Source organism: Chiroxiphia lanceolata, chromosome 11 (assembly GCF_009829145.1).
Source record: "Chiroxiphia lanceolata isolate bChiLan1 chromosome 11, bChiLan1.pri, whole genome shotgun sequence".
NCBI classification, from domain to species: domain Eukaryota; kingdom Metazoa; phylum Chordata; class Aves; order Passeriformes; family Pipridae; genus Chiroxiphia; species Chiroxiphia lanceolata.
This window is the reverse complement of record NC_045647.1, coordinates 19,501,202-19,519,106: the sequence shown is the minus strand read 5'-3', so window position 1 is coordinate 19,519,106 and position 17,905 is coordinate 19,501,202.

The following is a 17,905-nucleotide window of genomic DNA, read 5'->3' as shown; positions in this document are numbered from 1 at the left end:
CTTGCTCTAAACACTAGATTTGTCTCAGAGGAATAGGAGGGCAGTGGGATTTGGACAGTTCTTTGTCAAGCCAGGATTTTCCAGCAGTTGCTTATGTGGGAAGAAATATCAGAAAACTGTGCAATTTGCCCTTTGCTTGGGTTTAAATCTATTTATTAGCTACGAGAAACCCAAAACCAGAAGGCTACCGGGGGCAGGCCACTAGTGAACACACTACAGAGCAGCATCCAGGAGCAATATTTGAGCTCTTTTGTGATCCCTGTCTCACTTATTTACTGTAAAATCATAGTGCTGAAGAGCAAATACAAGGATATGCAGAAGCAGCTATCACACTGTTGGTGGTTTTGCGATACAGCATTCGCTTAATGCCTCCCTCATCAGCAGACCTGGGTCTGCTTCAAAGAACATTACTCTCAGTTTCCTCAGTTCTTGCATTGATAAATTAATCTGTAGTGTCACAGAATGCATCTCAATTCCTGTGTTTCTCAGAACCACAGTGGCCCATCCCATCAAAAGAAGGTGCCCCAGACCAACTGTGCCAGCTCTGGACCCTGCGAGGTGCCCCAGAGAACACAAAGCCAGGAGTTAATCACTGACACACAGAAGTCCCCACCAGGGGTTGGACAGGCTTTGGAGTTGCCTTAGGACAGGTAGGAAAACTTCTTTGGGTTTGTCTACTACCCAGGTGGTTCTGATGCTAGAGGAGCTATAAATCAGGTGGAATATACTCTGTACATCAACCTGCTCTCATTAGCAGCCACTGCATCATCCTCATTTGTGTACTATGGTATCTCATGGCTGAGGGGCCAAAATTGCCCAGAAAAATTCTAACACAGACAGTTCCTTGCAAGAGGAAGCACTACCCCCCCCAACTGCTTTGAGAATTCCTGTACCTGCATCAGAGAGTCCTTCCACGGGCTAACAAGGACACGAGTCCCTTTTCTTTGATTAGGGCAAATGTGAAGCAGAAATAACTTTAGAGAAAGGGTCCTCCTTGTGCAGCAGGGCTGGTGCAGGAGAGAAAGGTTCTTCATTTCCCTTTAGCCCCTGCAATCAGCCCTCAGCCACCTCCAGCTGGGAGCCAGTGCCTCGCTGTGCACAAATTCCTTGATGCTGAACGTTACCAATCCAGCAACATTCTCACAAGAGACAGATTTGGACTTGGCAAAGAGGAGGCATAACTGGGATTCCTCTGCTGAATGTCAGGGGTGTCTCACCCTCTCCCTTCCTCTCCCTGGGGACTGGGCTGCAAACAGACTCCTGGAGAGTCTGTATTTTTCTTGTTTCTGTTAATTCTGGGATAAAAGGAATATTTCTGGTTCTTGCTATGGGGGGAAAATATTCAGATAACCTTTACAGTGTTAATTGCAGTGCACACAACCCAAGCTTAAGCCATATGTTTTCATTTGGCTCACAGAGCACACTTTTCACGCTCTCCTCTCTCCTTATCAGCTTCTACATCTGATGTACTTTATTTATAGACATCTGCCTTTGCTCATGCAGTAGCTCTGGCCCAAACCAGGCTCCTGCATTGCTCTCCTCCACTTATCAGTCACTGTGGCACCTGCCTATCATCCTTTTTCTCTTGCCAGCGATCCTCAAAGACAACCCCAACACAACTGCTACTAAATGCATTTATTGTTGCCTTGAAACCAAACACTACCCAGAGAGGTGTGTGGTCTAAACATTGTGCCTGGGGCAATGTGCTGCTCTTGCACCCGTGCCACGAGGGGGTCTGTGAGTTGTTTGGAATACTCTGAGCCATGGTATTAAATAATTTGGGGAAAGCAAATCTGAAAGCCATTATTTCTAAATGAAAAATTTCTGTGTGAGGCACTTTCACTCTGGTGCCGATTTTTAAGTAGCTTTTGCAGAAAGCCAAGAGCTGTGACAGGAGTGGCAGGAACCAGTTAATGCCAACTGTTTCCATAAAATCCAGATAAACACAGAATCAGTGATGGAGAACAGTGTTTGCAGGTATTTAATGTGGTGAGATGAGGATGGTAAGAAATTGCTAAAAACACATATAAAACCACGAGATAATGAGTTTGTCATAGTTAATTTGGTTCCACCACACCATGACCATGTTTCTGAAACCCAGTTGACTTTCTGACTTTCTTCAGTCCAACAACTGGGACAATTTGAATCACACTCTTCACAGAGCCCCACAGAAAGAAAAGGCTTTCTTTTCCTAAAAAAAACCCCTGTCATTTTCATCCTGGACTCGGGTGCTTTGATATTAAGATGACAAGCATCTTATCTAGATTCTATTTCCACATGCAATTTTCACCCAGCAAGAAGCCTTCAGGTTTGAGATTAGATCAGACAAGAGTACGATCAGAAATACAGGAGGATATAATCCCTGTCGTTCCGATGGCAGATTTCCCCATACAAGCTCAGAGCCCCTCTTTGGGCACTGCTTCCCATGCCCTCTGTGTATGATATTGCAAAGTCAATCCACAGCGTGGGTCTCTCCTCTCCCATCTTCATGCTGTGTAGTAATTTTCTTCATGACAGACAACACACCAAAAGAATTAAGCAGTGGGAGACCGTCCTCTTAATCCCAGCCTATGATCCTGTGGGCTCACACACGACCTTTACGAGGACACAAAGCCTGTGGTTGAGCCAATCTAATCTTCTCCCCAAGCACAGACCTGAGCAGGTGCAGAAGTCTGCATCCACACATGTGGAGAAATTAGAGATGGAACCTGGTTCAGGCAGCTCATAGTGAAGGGGCATTTTCTCCCTTCAGCCAAAGCTCACGTCTCTCCTCTGTTTGTTACTTTGGAGAAGTTTTGGTTTGGAGCACAAATATAAGCAGTGGCTGAGGGAGCTGGGGGGGTTCAGCCTGGAGAAAAGGAGGCTCACGAGGGACCTTCTCGCTCTCTGCAACTCCCTGACAGGAGGGTGGAGCAAAAGGCTCTGTTCTCCCAGGTAAAAAGCAGTAGAACAAGAGGAAACAGCCTCCAGATGCACCAGGGGAGCTTCAGGCTGGATATTAGGAAAAAAAATTTTCACTGAAAGAGTGTTTAAGCATTGGAACAGGCTGCCCAGTGCAGTGGGGGAGTCACCATCCCAGGAAGTGTTCAAAAAAGAGCAGATATGGCATTTTGTGGCCATGGTGGGATTTGGTTGAAGGCTTGATGATCTTGGAAGTATTTTCCAACCTTACTGATTCTATGATTCTTTACAACTATGAGTGTTACAGCTTCTGTCCTGTGCCAGATGCTGAACAAGCAAATGAAAAACACTCTACAGCCCAGGAGTGCTGCCCTTCACATCTTAAAGCCGGTAATGCAACAGAGAGAAAAATAAAAAGAATCCTACTGTACATTGAGCTCATATTCCTTTTCTGCTTCTTTAAGTGTGCAAGTATCATGGAATCACAGAATGGTTTGGGCTGGAAGGGACTTTAAAGACCAAGTCAGTCCCACCCCCTGCCATGGGCAGAGACACCTTCCACTATCCCAGGTTGCTCCAAGCCCCGTCCAACCTGGCCTTGGACACTTCCAGGGATGGGGCAGCCACAGCTTCTCTGGGCAACCTGTGCCAGGGCCTCACCACCCTCATAGGGAAGAATTTCTTCCCAATATCTAATCCAAACCTCCTCTCTTTTAATCTGAAGCCATTCCCCCTTGTCCTATCACTATCTGTCCATGTAAAAAGTCACTCTCATTTTTTCTAAGTCCCCTCTAAGTACTAGAAGGACATATATCTGCTCTGTATCACTCAGGTAGGTGTAAAAGAACTTCTTTGTAAACACAAACTTCATAAATTTGCAATGGCCTGTTATCATACATACTATTAATTCTCTGCTCTAAATCCATTCTTTGGGTTTCAGCCAGGTACACAACACTATCAATAACACATCTTCGAAATTCTGCTAACTTTCAGTTCTTTAAAATAAACTTTTGAAAGCAGGACAGATCTCTTATCTCCTGAGTCAGTCTTCCAGAGCAGGGTGAGGTGTCTCCTGGCACTTCAAACCTTTCAGTACCATAGATTTACTGTGGGTGCTCAGAGGGGACCAGAGGGCAGGACACATGGGCCAGGCACTGAGGGCCAGAGAGACCAAAAGGTTTCTGCCAGTTTTCCTTCCTATTTGATACTGCTCTCATGCCATAAAATAGTTGTGCTGAAAATCCGAGTGTACCTTTCTGATCTCAATTTTGCTGTCCAGGCATAAATTTAATCTTAATTTCCTGATCCTGATTTTTTTTTATGCATATTCTTGTTCTTTCTTAGCTTCACATTTTTAAGGCTTCATTTCTTAATACTTATGATGAACTTGAGGAGGAAAACCCCACTAAGCCTGTATTTGTAATTCTCATTTTCTTTACAATTTTACATGATCTTGTAAATGTTGTTGGAACAGCTCTTTGGTGCTGCTCCTGCTCTCTGCAAATGAACGAGATGATGGCAAAACACTCAGAAACTTCAGTGGGAATAGAGCTGAGGACTACCATTGTGATGAGACTGCTCTACATCCTAAACTTCATAAATCCACTGGCTGTAGCTGTTTGAGGAACCATTTTGCTCATTCTAGCAGTCTATATTGTCATTAATAGTCAGTGCAGTTATTCTTCCCCTATGAGGCTGAAAAACTGTAAATAGCAAAAAGAGTAAGAATAGGCAGCAGTCAAGCAATGGAATATTAAAAAGGTCATATGGAGAGCACAGCACCAAAATGGAATGGCTGTATCAGAGGGTGGAATTCCAATAATAGCCTCCCAATTTCATGATAATACCAGCATGGAAAACTAGCTCAGAATATGAATTTGGAAATTAGAACAATTTAAAAGACACGGTTTTTCCAACACACTAATTCCTCTTCTGGATGTCAGCTAAATTCTGTGAGCGTTTTTGTCCTTTCCCTGGAGGTCTTAGTGAAGCTGTGCTATATGAGAATGAAGCAGAATGAAGGAAAGCCTCAGTTGTTCCCTTTGACCCTCCACTTCCATTTCCCACGAAATGTGCTTCCCTTCAGTGGCTGACACCCAGGCTCTGTGGAGTAAATTCTGTGCATCCCCCCCAAACATGAAAACACACCCAGCTCCCCACTGGTATGGAATCAATCCGTACTAATCACGGGCGCAACCCCAGGGAAAGAGTGGAAGAGGGAGGTGTATAATTGCATATTGGATGAGAGATCAATGGCTCATGAGCCCATCACCCTGGGAGAGGCAGAGTAAGCTGCTGAGTCATCGATTATTTCAAATGGTGCTCGTAGTGTCTGCTGTCCCTGAACACCAGGGGGGCTGCAGGCATTTAAGGCAAAACTCAATGATTTCTTCCATCACCCTCCTGAAAAGCATGCTAGTCTTCAAAGGCTTCAAAATCCCTGCTATTTCCATAACTGTAAGAATTTGTTTACTTCTAGGATTTTCATCAAAAAACTATATATAACTTTTCAGGGCTTCTGTCAGAACACCAGAGATTGGGAGAAATCTGTGTTGCTACTGGAGACCAAAGCAAGGAAGGGATAATGATTTCTGGCAGCACGAGCTGACAGTGCACAGAGTCCTCAGCTGGAACAATGGGCATCACCTGAACGCCACCCTTTAGCTGGTATCAGACAGGGAAATTTGAATTAGACAGGGAAAAGAAGTGTGTGGCTTTCACAGTTAAATGCCCGAGCCGCAGGTTTTCATGGTTCAGGGAGCAGTGAGCACGTCACTGGGAATGAATGAGGAGCTGGTGTGTCTCAGTGCACACTGAAAAGGTTAATCTATAATTTTCATTACATTGGTAATGAAAGAGTGTGAGGGTGGGGAGCCCCTGGCACAGGTTGCCCAGAGAAGCTGTGGCTGCCCCATCCCTGGGAGTGTCCAAGGCCAGGTTGGACGGGGTTTGGAGAGACCTGGGCTAGTGGAAGGTGATCCTGCCCATGGCAGGGGGGTGGAAAGGAATGACCTTTAAAGTCCTTTCCAGCCCGAACCAATCCATGACTCTGTGATATGTATTAAACTATAAACAGGGTGATAATTTCTAGAGGGTGAATGTGCCATCCTGTGACAGGAGTTGAAGGTGGCTCAGCACTTCCCTGGGCACAGCATCACCTAAATCTGGCTTCCAACAAGCTGATCCTACCCTTTCCTATTGGGGAAGTCACTTCCTGGCCAACCAGTTAAACGAGTTCACAACATTCAGTAAAATTTAGAATATACAGCCTAAACTGGCAAAAGCACTCAATTCCAGGAGATGGAAGTCAAAGCCAGGCATTTGCCCCATGGTGGAAAACTGTGGGAAGCAGTCATGGATTTCAATAAGGATGCCTAGTTTTCATCTGGCCTTCCATTTCTTCTTTAACTGGTGCTTTAGAAAGTTTTATAGCTTGGCATTTGTACCGAGAAGGACAACTAATGCTTCTGCTGTTCCTAGTTGTAAGTGGTTTTCTGTTAATCTATTTGCACTTTATAATGGATCATCATCATTTCAAACAGTGTCATTTCATATTATCATTGCTTCTTAAATACTGCTGCAATCAAGGGAGTAGTGCAAAAATCCCAAAGATCCCAGTAGCTGGAAAAGCAGCTAAAACATGGGGCTTTCAGGTCATGCATCAGAGAGGCACTCTAATTAATTTTTGGCAACTTTTGACAACAAGGCACAGAGCACTCTTTAGTGCACTTCATTTCAAGTTTGGACAAATTGAAGAATGAAAATCTTTTGTACAAATTTACTGTTGGACAGATGGATTTACAAAGCTTTTTCAGAGGTTTGCAGAAAATATTTGCTAAAAATTAAATAAAACCAGTTATTAAAATTTTTTCAAATTATTATTTTAAAGGAAAATCTTCTGTTCTCCCCTTTGTGCAATATCCCCTTACAGCTGGATCTTTCTCTATTTCATTTTCTGGGGCAGAATTGCTCTCCAGAAGGCAGTAAGGTAATACCTCAGCAGGGAATTCTTCAAGCTTGCTCTTTTTAGCATTTATATTTTCTAAAGTATTATTCTAGTTTTACCAATAGACTCCAGCTTGAATAAGTAGTTGAAACTGTATCTGTGTTCAGTAGATTGGACATCCCTGTTCTGAACCACAGGGGAACAAAAATAAACCTTTATCCTTTGCACTGAAGCTCTGACACCTGAAGCGGCTCTTCCCAGGGATTTTGCAGGTTTTACAGCAGAATTAACTATTCAGTGTCAAATTCTGCTATTGGGTTCAGATCCATTTGGTTTAATTACTAAATAATAGAAACATTGGAACAATAAAAGATCAGTTTCAAGTGTGACCTACTTAAATAAGTCTGCTTGTCCTTAAGATTGTTCATATCAAGGATATAAAGGAATTAATGAAGCAGGCAACATCAGGGGCTGTGGCACAGCAAGGAAACCACCACTAGCTTGGAAATGCATTTTCCCAATGTGCCAAATATATCTTTTTTGCTAAAAGTGAGAATGTCTGAGTACTCTTTCTCCCTCCCCTTGGCTCTCTCCCATAGGAATCAGTAGCCTGAAACAGTCTGAGCTGAGCTCAGCTGGGCCGAGCTTGCTGAGTTACTCTGCTCCTCTGATGGACGTGGCCTTGCAGCAGGACCCCTCTTCCCATGACCTCTTTGTAACCTGCTACTGCTAAAAAGCAGGTAAAGCCAACCTGGAAGTATTCCTGAAAGTTTTCTTTCCTACAAGGAACACACAGAGGAGCTGGGTTTTGCCAGACTGGGTGTGAGCTTATCAGAGGAATGTCATGAGCAAGTCACTGACGATTTGTAGCACTTCTACCCATCATAAAACCAAAGCCCCAGTGGGTTCTGTCCTGCTGAGCAGGGTACAGGCAGTTAAACCACATAACCCCATCCTTCCCAAACATGGAAGCTTGTGGGGATTCCCAGAGTTGGAAGGAAGCAGAGGTGCTGGGAATGCCATGGAGAAGGACAGTGCCAGCACCAGTAAAACCATAGAATCACAGAATCTCCTGAGTTGGAAGGACCATAGAGTCTAACTCCTGGCCCTGCACAGAACACTCCAACAATCCCACCCTATCCTTGAGAGCATTGTCCAAGCCCTCCTGAAGCTCTGGCAGCCTTGGGGCTGTGCCCACTGCCCTGGGGAGCCTGGGCAGTGCCCAACCAGCCTCTGGGGGAAGAACCTTTTGCTGAGATTCAACCTGACTCTGCCCTGACACAGCTCCAGCCCTTCCCTGGGTGCTGTCCCTGGTCCCCCAGAGCAGAGATCAGAGCTGCCCCTCCACTGCCCCTCCCAAGGAAACTGCAGACCCTGGTGAGGTCTGACCTCAGTCTCCTCCAGACTGAACAGACCTAGTGTGCTCAGCTGCTCCTGGTATGGCCCCTCCAGACCCTTTACCATCTTCACAGCCCTCCTTTGGACACTTTCTAATGGCTTTATAGAAAATCATCACACGGTGTCTCTCTGACACGGGGCAGGAGATCACAGCGAGGCAGATGTCCTAAAGGCGCTCAGTCTGCTTTTATCAACATTCTCTGAAATGCTTTGCCAGCATTTCTGTAGGTAGTTGTGCACTATCAGCCTTTGTTTTATCAAAGGATGACACAAGCTCTGCAGAGCTGCCTGCCTGAGGCAAGGCTGGGCTGCGACGGCTCTCACAGCCCAGGATGAGAGACAGCAGCCAAGGCAACAACCTTCTGCAAGTACATGACTGCATTTAATGCCTCTTCCAACATCTTAAAATAGCTCTATTTGCTTTTCTTTTGTCGTGGCAGTTTCTTCACTCCTAGGCTGGAGCAGAAGAGTATTTTCTCATTTGATTAATGCCCCTCTAGCGGAACACTTATAAATAGAGAAGGAGCCAGGAGTGTTGCTGAAGTGTCAGGGGCTTGAGCCTTGTCTACCACATTGGGTTTCATAACCATGAACATGCTGCTTTCCAAGATTTAGCCCTCCTCTCTTCCATTCTTCCGACTCAAAAATAAGCCTGTGTTAGGTTCTTTCATAACCACCATATGGTGCCTAGAAAACCTTTGGTACATTTGCAGCTCCCCAGGGTCTGCTCTCGATGTAAGAAATAGATTTCTGAGGCTGGCAATCATTTATGGCAGCTCAAACAATTTTTATAGGTGAAGCTTTTTTACATCTTTTCTAGTCCCTAATACATTTGTCCAGCAAACAGGCAGCGCCTGAGGACAAGTGGCTCCTCAGTGAAACTGTGTATTGCCTTTTCAAGACATCAGATTTTATGCCTTTTGATTTAAAACACCTGCTCCTGTGTTAAAAGTACACAGAAGTGCAAGATTTCTCTTCAGGTCTCTAAGCACATCCCCTGCATCCCCTCTTACCTGTACACTCCCTGCCTGCCATTTGTCTGGCTTATCTCTTACCTGCTTCTCTCAGTAGCTTTTATTTTAAAAATCCTTCTGCAAACAGAATTGAATGTTGTGCTGCAGGTGAGGCTGTGATGTGGATCTCTAATAGGACATGATTACATTTGCCATGGCATTTATCTGGATCATTATCTGTCTTCTCACATTTTATGACATGGCCACACTCTGATCAGCTTCCTTTAATTTCATCCTGGCAGGTTTACAGATGCTTCAGGTTTCTTTTCCATTGTGGGTTCTTTTTATCAGCCTTAAATTTTATCTATATTGTGGCTTGGTTGGTTAGGTTCATCTGAAATCTTTAGGTTCTATCTTTTAACTAAATTTCTCCTTGAAAACTGTGATATGAGTCATTCACATTTATTTCCTTGCCCTCTTTGCTTTAATGCCTTCTGTAATTTCTTCTGTTACAGAGGTGAGAATAATTAGTAACCAGCCTTAATTTTATAGCTTTGGAGTGTACTATTTTTGTTAGAATGAATATTCCCCTTCTTCTGAAAGCATTTTAAGACAGCTGGAGGTAGGTGAATTGATCTGAATAAATTAACAACTAAACTTCCCTGAAGAACAGACCAAGATGTACTCTGAAGTTCAGGGAGCTAATTCATTCTTTCCCATTCTTTCTGGAAGCTGGTTTTGACCCCCTCAATGGAAACAGAAATATTTAACAATAATCACACAGGTCACCTTCCTTAAACTGCTGAAATCTCAAGGACACTTGAGATGGACTACTCTCCCTGGCAGCAGGCACAGCCTAAAGCCCTCCCCACCAGTCATAGAATTCCCTTTGTCCAGGTCCCACCATCCAGGCAATCAGCTGGAACTCGGCAAACGCGCCTTGTCCTTTTGTTAGAGGGTCTTTCTCTACATTTTCCACTTGGGTGGTTCAAACACCTTCTCTGGGGAAAACACATTGCACAGAAGAAGCTCCCAGCAGAACAGCAGAGGCATTTTCCTCATTAAAGCAAATAGTATTTTGAGACACCCGAGACCTTAACAGCTACAATAAAACCAAGCATGATAACCCAACACTGTCATACCTGTGCACTTGTGATAAAATTTACAGTCTCTTACCACGAAAGACAGAAAGGAAACGCTACCCAAATTCCTGTCAATCCTGCAGTGGGTGTATCCTTCCCTGATCCAGGCTCACCACAGCAGTGTGCAGGAGATGGCCTGCTTGAAGCAGGTTCTGACCCTCAGTGACTAGCTGGTTCCTTACTCTCATGAACCAGCAGCTATGGGAAGATGTGTCAGGTCTGGCCACCTTTCTGCCAGGTTTAGATATTTCGCAGGGAAACAGGCTAATTCCAGCTGCTCTTTCTGGAGGTGAAGTTAATGAACATAACAGCAGTTGGAGATAGAGATAGAGAAAAACAAGGAAAGACAGCAGGGAAACACTTATGTGGAGCTAAAAAAGCTTTGGTCAAGCTTTTTACTGGGGCATTATTTCTGCTGTCGAAGAGAACATACCTTACCAAAGAGGGACAGTTGGAGTGTGACTGCAGAGAGCTGTTGTTTTCTGCTGGATAAGAACTCACACCATCCAAAAACAATTCATAATGCCCATAACACAAACACAGTACATAGTGCACCACACTTTCCACAGCCTCCTGCTTTCAACAGTTCTCCAGCTTGCTGTATGTTTTCATTAGGGCTTCATTGGCAGGCCACTCTATTCAAAACTCACGTTCACTTTCATCAGATCTTCTCTCTGCAGAAAAAGAGATTCTTCCTTCCTTGAACATGGCAACCCAATGGCACAGCTTCATGGACCAGGCTATCAGAGAGCAATCCCTGTCATATATCACAGCTAATCTGTGAGGGAAGCCTGGTTGGAGGATATTCCAGGGAGCTGTGCTTCCTCTTCCTGCATATTCCCTTCAACATGTCCTGAAGGCAAGATATAAAACAGCTGGGTAAGACATGTGTACGTCAGATGAGGGTGCTGCATGTGTGGAGTGGCACATATGTCACATATATGGTTCCTATCTCAGCTCCCTTGCCTCTTCTGGGTGCTGGGATACTTACACAGAATCTGAGACAGACCTGGAAAACCATATTTAAAAAACCCATGATAGAAAAAGAATATCCAAATACAAATATGGATATTCTTGTCTACATTTTATATATATATATATATAAAATATCAAAAAAATCACAGTTTGATGGTAGTGGTTGCACAGTTCTGTGACTCAGGCTGAAAATGAAGATGAAGGCTGGAACTAGATGATGTTTAAGGCCCCTTCCAACCCAAAACATTCTGTGATTTTATGATTCTATGTCTTTTGTCACAGTTGTAACCAATAAAATCAAGTATCATGACACTAACCAGTTAACTGCTGATAGAGTCAATTTTAAGAATATTCTCTTTTTTATTAAAAGAAGACTGTATCAGTATGCACGAGGTAGTAAAGCAAAGCTGTCTTTATTAAAAACTAAGCAAGTATTTTTTTTTACTATATTTAGATAAGAGAGGGAGGGAGAGACGGAGAGAGAGAGAGAGTTTCTGCCTATTTTCATTACATTATTTTACGCTGACTGCATTTTTAACAACAATGGGATACCCCAGGAAGGATATGAAGAGCTGTCAGTGGTTTTCACTGAATGCTGTGACATTTCCACAGTACTCCAAATGATTCAAATAATCAAGGAATGTAACAACTTCTGGATAAAACCCCTATTGGACAGTTACTAGCTGAACACTGCTTAAGAGAAACACCTTTTGGGGGTTAAATTGCCTCAGAAGGGAAGAAGAGAGCAGTGATTTTGCTACATTCCAACCCTGCCCAGACAAGGACTGGATCTGCTCGGAGAAAAAAAAAAAAATCAAAAAAAATGGGGAAAAGAGAAAGCATTTGGGTCATAGATTCTGATGTACCATAACTTAATAGGGTCCATTCAAGTCAGTCAGAATGTACTGAAACAAGCCACTGCTGTAACAGCACAGCATCCACCACCTCAGGTGTTGCATTTCCCAAGCAAATTAAGGCCTCACCAAGCTCTAGCTGGATCCATCATTCTAAGAATCCAAAGGGTTGTACATTGAATTAGGGCAAATTTTAATGCAAGTTTCTCCTTATCATTTCTTAAAGTCAAACACAGTCCATCTTTTGTGCAAACTCAAAAGGTTCCGAAGGCGTGGGACAGATTTAAAGAATTGCACCAGGCTTTCCTAGAGGCCTGAACTCAGGTTAATTTTCCAGATCCGGATCAACTCTTTTAAAGTTTTTAAATGAGAGATTCAAAAGGAATTTAAACAGATGGATCATCCTCCTGGAACCCAGCTGTATACCTTTTTCTTCTCTTTGTGTGTCCTGCATTCCAAGACCCCTTGATGGGTCTCCAAGCGTTCTCCAACAGGTCTCCAAGCTTTGAGCGTGGGGTCTGGGGCTTTTGGAGCACAGTGCCATGGGAACAGCACATGGGCCTTCCTCCTCTGTGCTCCCACTGGAGCTGCGTGTCCTCCCCGGCTCCGCAGCCTTCCCCTGGGGTCTGAGCCAACCTCCACGTCTCTGTTTTCTCACAGACAAAGATAGAAAAAAATGACTTTTGGGGGCAAAACTTTAGAACTCGTTGGAGACGTTGCTTAGCTACGCACAGGCATTTACATTTGTATCGCCTGTCAAGCAAGGGAAAAAGACAACTCTATTGGAGCAGCAGGGATATAAAAGCACTTTAGAGAGGTCATCCAGCCCAGCCCAATGGGCTCCTCGGAGCACACACCGCTCCTGCCAAGTTACATGTTGTTCCAGCTTGCTTTTAACAGACCTCCAGTGGTGTATAATCCAGGTCTCACAATGCAGGCCAGTGGCCAGGGCCAGTGGAGGATCCTTCCCTCACACCAACAATGGTCCTTTTTATTCTGTTTTGGCAAACGCAGAAAGGGATTTCTTGTATCTCATATATCAGGCTAATTCCCTTGCTTGGTTGGTTTCTGTCAGCTGAGCTTTAAAGATGCCCAATAATCCCACTCCTAGGAGAGTGTTACGAGCTGTTCTCTGATGAGCACATCATCAAGGACAACACTCTAATGGGTTTTTAAATTGTTTCTCTTAGTCATAGGCTTAAAATAAAAATTAAAAAGAGGTGGAAGAAACAGTACAAGCTTCAGACAAGTGTAACAGGAATGCTTAGACACTGTGAAAACCAAGGGAGAACATAATTACAGATCATGTTTTGCTGAGAGTGTGACTCACTAGACAAGACTAAAAAAATGCTTTAAACATATATATATATATATTTAACTACTTGGCTGACAGTAATAATGATAATTAAAAACAAGAAGCCCAAACACTTTGGGGCTCCTTGAAACCTTCCAGAAATACAAATCAGAGCACAGGCTCAGATGGTACATGGAGTGTGGTGATTCCCCCCAGCTGCCACAGCCTGCTGCTGCAGCTGCAGAGCGTCCACACCGAGCACAAAACATACCTGCAAACCCAAGGAGTGGTGGGAAAGGTGAGCATGTTGGACATATGGCTGATGTTTGAGTGGTGCATGACATCCATTGAGCTGGGCTGGCTGTGAGCAGCCACACGCTCCAGCAATGCTGGGTGTGCTGGTGATCTTAGCAGTCAGCATGGGTACTGCCAATGAAACCATATTTGAAAAGACCATTTTTACCCCCAGTACAATTGTCTGCACCTGTATGAGATCACTGTAAGCTCAATGTGTCACAGCACATCATATGTTCAACTGCAGAAGTGGTTTAGGCCTGAGCTCTCAGCAACTTATCACAAAGATTGCAAGGAGCAGTGTTATTCCAGACATGCACAAAGATACAACAGCAGCATGCTCTGGGTTTTTTTTTTGCCCAACTCCCCAACAATGAGAGAGAAGAGCAAAACATGACATTTCTTCACCAAAAGAGTGGTCAAGTATTGGAACAGGCTGCCCAGGAGCAGCACAGCACCAGGGGTTCACCTAGTGGCTGAGAAATGGGTTGTGCAGAAGAGCTGGTACAGGCAGAGCTTTCAGACATCTGTTTACTTTGGTTGCAAAGTTGCAACCTTGACTTCCACCCTCTCAACACATAATCATAGAATCACATCAAGGTTGGAAAAGACCTCCAAGATCATCAAGTCCAACCTTCGACTGAATGTCACCATGGCCACTAAACCATATCACCAACTGCCACGTCTACTCCTTTTTTGAACACTTCCAGGGATGGTGACTCCACCACTGCCCTGGGCCGCCTGTGCCAATGCTTAACCACTCTTTCAGTCAAGAAATTGTTCCTAATATCCAACCTGAACCTCCCCCAGCATAACTTGAGGCCATTTCCCCTTGTCCTGTTGCTTGTTACGTGGGAGAAGAGGCCGACCCCCACCTCTAAACTGGCTATTCCAAATTGCCTCCTTCTCCATGCTCTGCCCAGATACAGATTTCAAGAAGACTTGCTCCTTGATTTTTCTAAGCAGAAGTGAGGCTGACTAGCCTGATTTCCCTGGGTTGTCCTTCTTGCCTTTTCTGAGGATACATACAAGATTTGCTTTTCTCTGGCAGTCAGGGATCCCCCACCCAGCATCCACAACCTTTCACACATACTGGGCCGTGTCTTTACAATGGCTTTTCTGAAAGAGCTGTGGAATAAATAAGTGGTTCACTTGCAGAACAGTTATTAGGAGATGGTAAATTGTTTCCTGTCTTTCCACCCATAAAGACCTTGTTCCTTCTTTTGTTAATACCAGTATTTTCAATCATACCTTTAAGAGTTCAAGGCTACAACAAACCAAAATTTTCCATTCTACTTCTGTCTATTATAATGGAATGATTGTTTGAAACTCCCCCTCAGAAGCCAGTCACGTAGTAATATAGAACAACTACATTTTCCTAGCATCATTTTTCAGGACTTAGAGCAGCTTAATGCAGACTATTGTTGCTTATATGCTGACAAGCTCATTTATCAGCAAAATTACAAAGATGCCAAGCAAATGCATCACATAAATATAAAGCCATCAAACATCAAGTGTTTCCTTCAGCAGTTCAATAGTTCAAAAGGAGACACAAAAAAACCTTAATTCAAGTTAAAGAGCAGTGGACAGCACTTGTATAAATATGTGCATAAATGCACATATGTGCATTTTTATGTAAATACACACAGCCAGGAGCAGCCTGAGCTGTGAGTGGAGGGGCAGTTATCTATGGCTCTTTGTTGACTCCATTCCCAGCACCATTCCTGGCTGCTTTGCCCTGCCTGATGATCAACTGGTGAATGTGGAAATGGATGTGGAGGGAAATCAGTGCAACACTGGGGAAAGAGCCTCCACCCTACCACAGCCTGAGGCATTAACCAGGTCTTTAACCACCCTCAGGGAAGGTTGTAAAGCAGGAAAAAGCAGCAGCAACCCCAAAATACCCATTTCCCAGCCAAAAACTGCTGGCAAGGCACGGACTCGCTCCTAAGTCCTTTTGTCATGAGCTGCCCTGTGGCCCTGGTTTGCCTGGCAGCCAAGATCAGTTTTGGGCTTGTTCTACACAGAGATGACTACTTTTTATTTTCTTATAAATAAGCAATAATATTAACATTACTCCAAATAACTTCATTTTGTGGCAAAACAATCTATTTCCTTATTAGCTGCCTGCCAGAACTGACTGAGACATCCTCAGCAATGTAAATGCTGAAGCCATCTCTGTAGAATTGCCTGGAGATATTTGAATTAATATGACTCATGCTATTATGGGCAGTTAATTTTTGTGTCCAATTACTTTTTTTTTAAATGTAAACAAGTTTGCACATTGATTTCATAATTATTGCTGCTAATTTTCTACCCAAATGCAATGTCTTTCTTTCTGCCCATTTACATGGGATATTCAGGTGTCCTACAGCAAGTAACAAACCACTTGTTATCAAGGAAATAAGGCACATTTAGCATGTGCTGAATGTTCTACATCATCAGCTGTATTCAGATCTCCTATAAAGAGGACAAAAATTTGCCACAAAAGATGCTGAAGTTTTACCCTCTTTTTACTACCCTGTTGTACTAGGGTGGGCTTGGAACATACACATACACACACACACACAACACTCAGAATTTTAAAAAATGTTCTCCTATTTGAACTTTAAACATCTGAATTCTTTTTTTATTTCCCTTGGCCTGAGGGTTAAAATTCCAGGTTTAAAATTCTACCTCCAGCAAGGCCAACAGGAAAGGAATGGCAGCTTTAAGGTTTTATCATGTCTCTCTTTTGCTGAAAAAAGTGAAAGAAAAAGAAATCCCTTGATATCCAAGCGCTGAACAGGTCTGTATTCCAGTTGGTTTTACATGGGCACCCACATACACATAGATGTTGTCTGTACATGTGTGTAAATACAGAGTACACACACAGATATAGGTATTGATTAACTCTCTCAACAGTTTAAACCTTCCAGCTATTAACAACTCCAAAAAAGTTGAATTGCTTAAAAGTTTAAGGAAAAGCTACTTTTCAGGTTTTATTATCATTATGCATTCAGTCTAAGAGCATTGCAGAAGTCTCAAGGCATGGCTAGAGAGGCATCATCATAACCTCTAGATGCTTTAATGGAAACCTGTACTCTGGTGTGTCCCCCAAGTCCCATCGTTCCATGAAGATAATGATTCCATAATGTAATTGCAGCTCCATGATGTTACTCCTATTGCATTTTAATACCATGTGTTTAACTGTGTAAGGGGATGAATGAAAAGCCAAGGCACAGTAATCGTACTCAAGGCAATTTTCTTCATAAAATTTGAAAAAAACCCCTGGAAACCTGATTTTACAGAAGTTAATTGCAGAGGTGAAAAAGTTTATTGGGAGGCGTTAGAATTGTGCCGCAGGTGAAGCAGAACAGTCAGCAAGGCAAATTATAGAGTGCTTTTAAAATTAATATCAAACACTAGCTAGACAAACTAAATATGTAAATGTCTCAACTGAAATTCAGCTGCTTTCTAAAAATCAAATGCACAGACTCCTCTTTGGAGCCTTATTACACATCCCTTGTGCCTCTGCCTGGCAACAAGCTGCCTGGGGTTGGATGCTCTCAGGAGGAACAGTCCTATTACTCACACCTACCACCTCTTCAGATCTTCTGCTGGGTTTTGGGGGAATTCAGTCCTATTTCAGGTTTCCTCCACACCTGTCCTGCCTGAAAGGTTGGGTAAGGTGGGTAGGCTTCAGAGCTCTGATGTTAAGCAGAAGGTGACGGGCTGTATTTGAGCTGGGGCTGGGACACTGTGACTGTGCTGGGAGCCTTGCAGAGGACATGGTGTTTGAGGGGTCCCTGATTCTGTGCCACCACCTCTGCTCTGCTGGACCTCATAGCACTGGCTGAAGAAGTCTGTGTGTTGTTTATGTCATCTGAACTTACAACACCTTTGAGAAAGGCAAACTGTATGTGGATCAAGTGTGGAATGCTGATCCTGACAGAGATGGGCATGTTTGGGAGCTGACACTCCCCAGGACAGTTGAAGGTGGGCAGGCCCAGGGTTGTGTGCTGGGCTCCACATTCCTCGTGGCTCCTGGCTCCATGTCACACACTCAGACCCCAGAGCTGCAGGACAATCCCAGTCAGACTGGTGTAACAGGGGAGCAAGTGGGCAGCTCCTGCTCAGGGCCACCACTGTGCCACTCACCTGCCTTG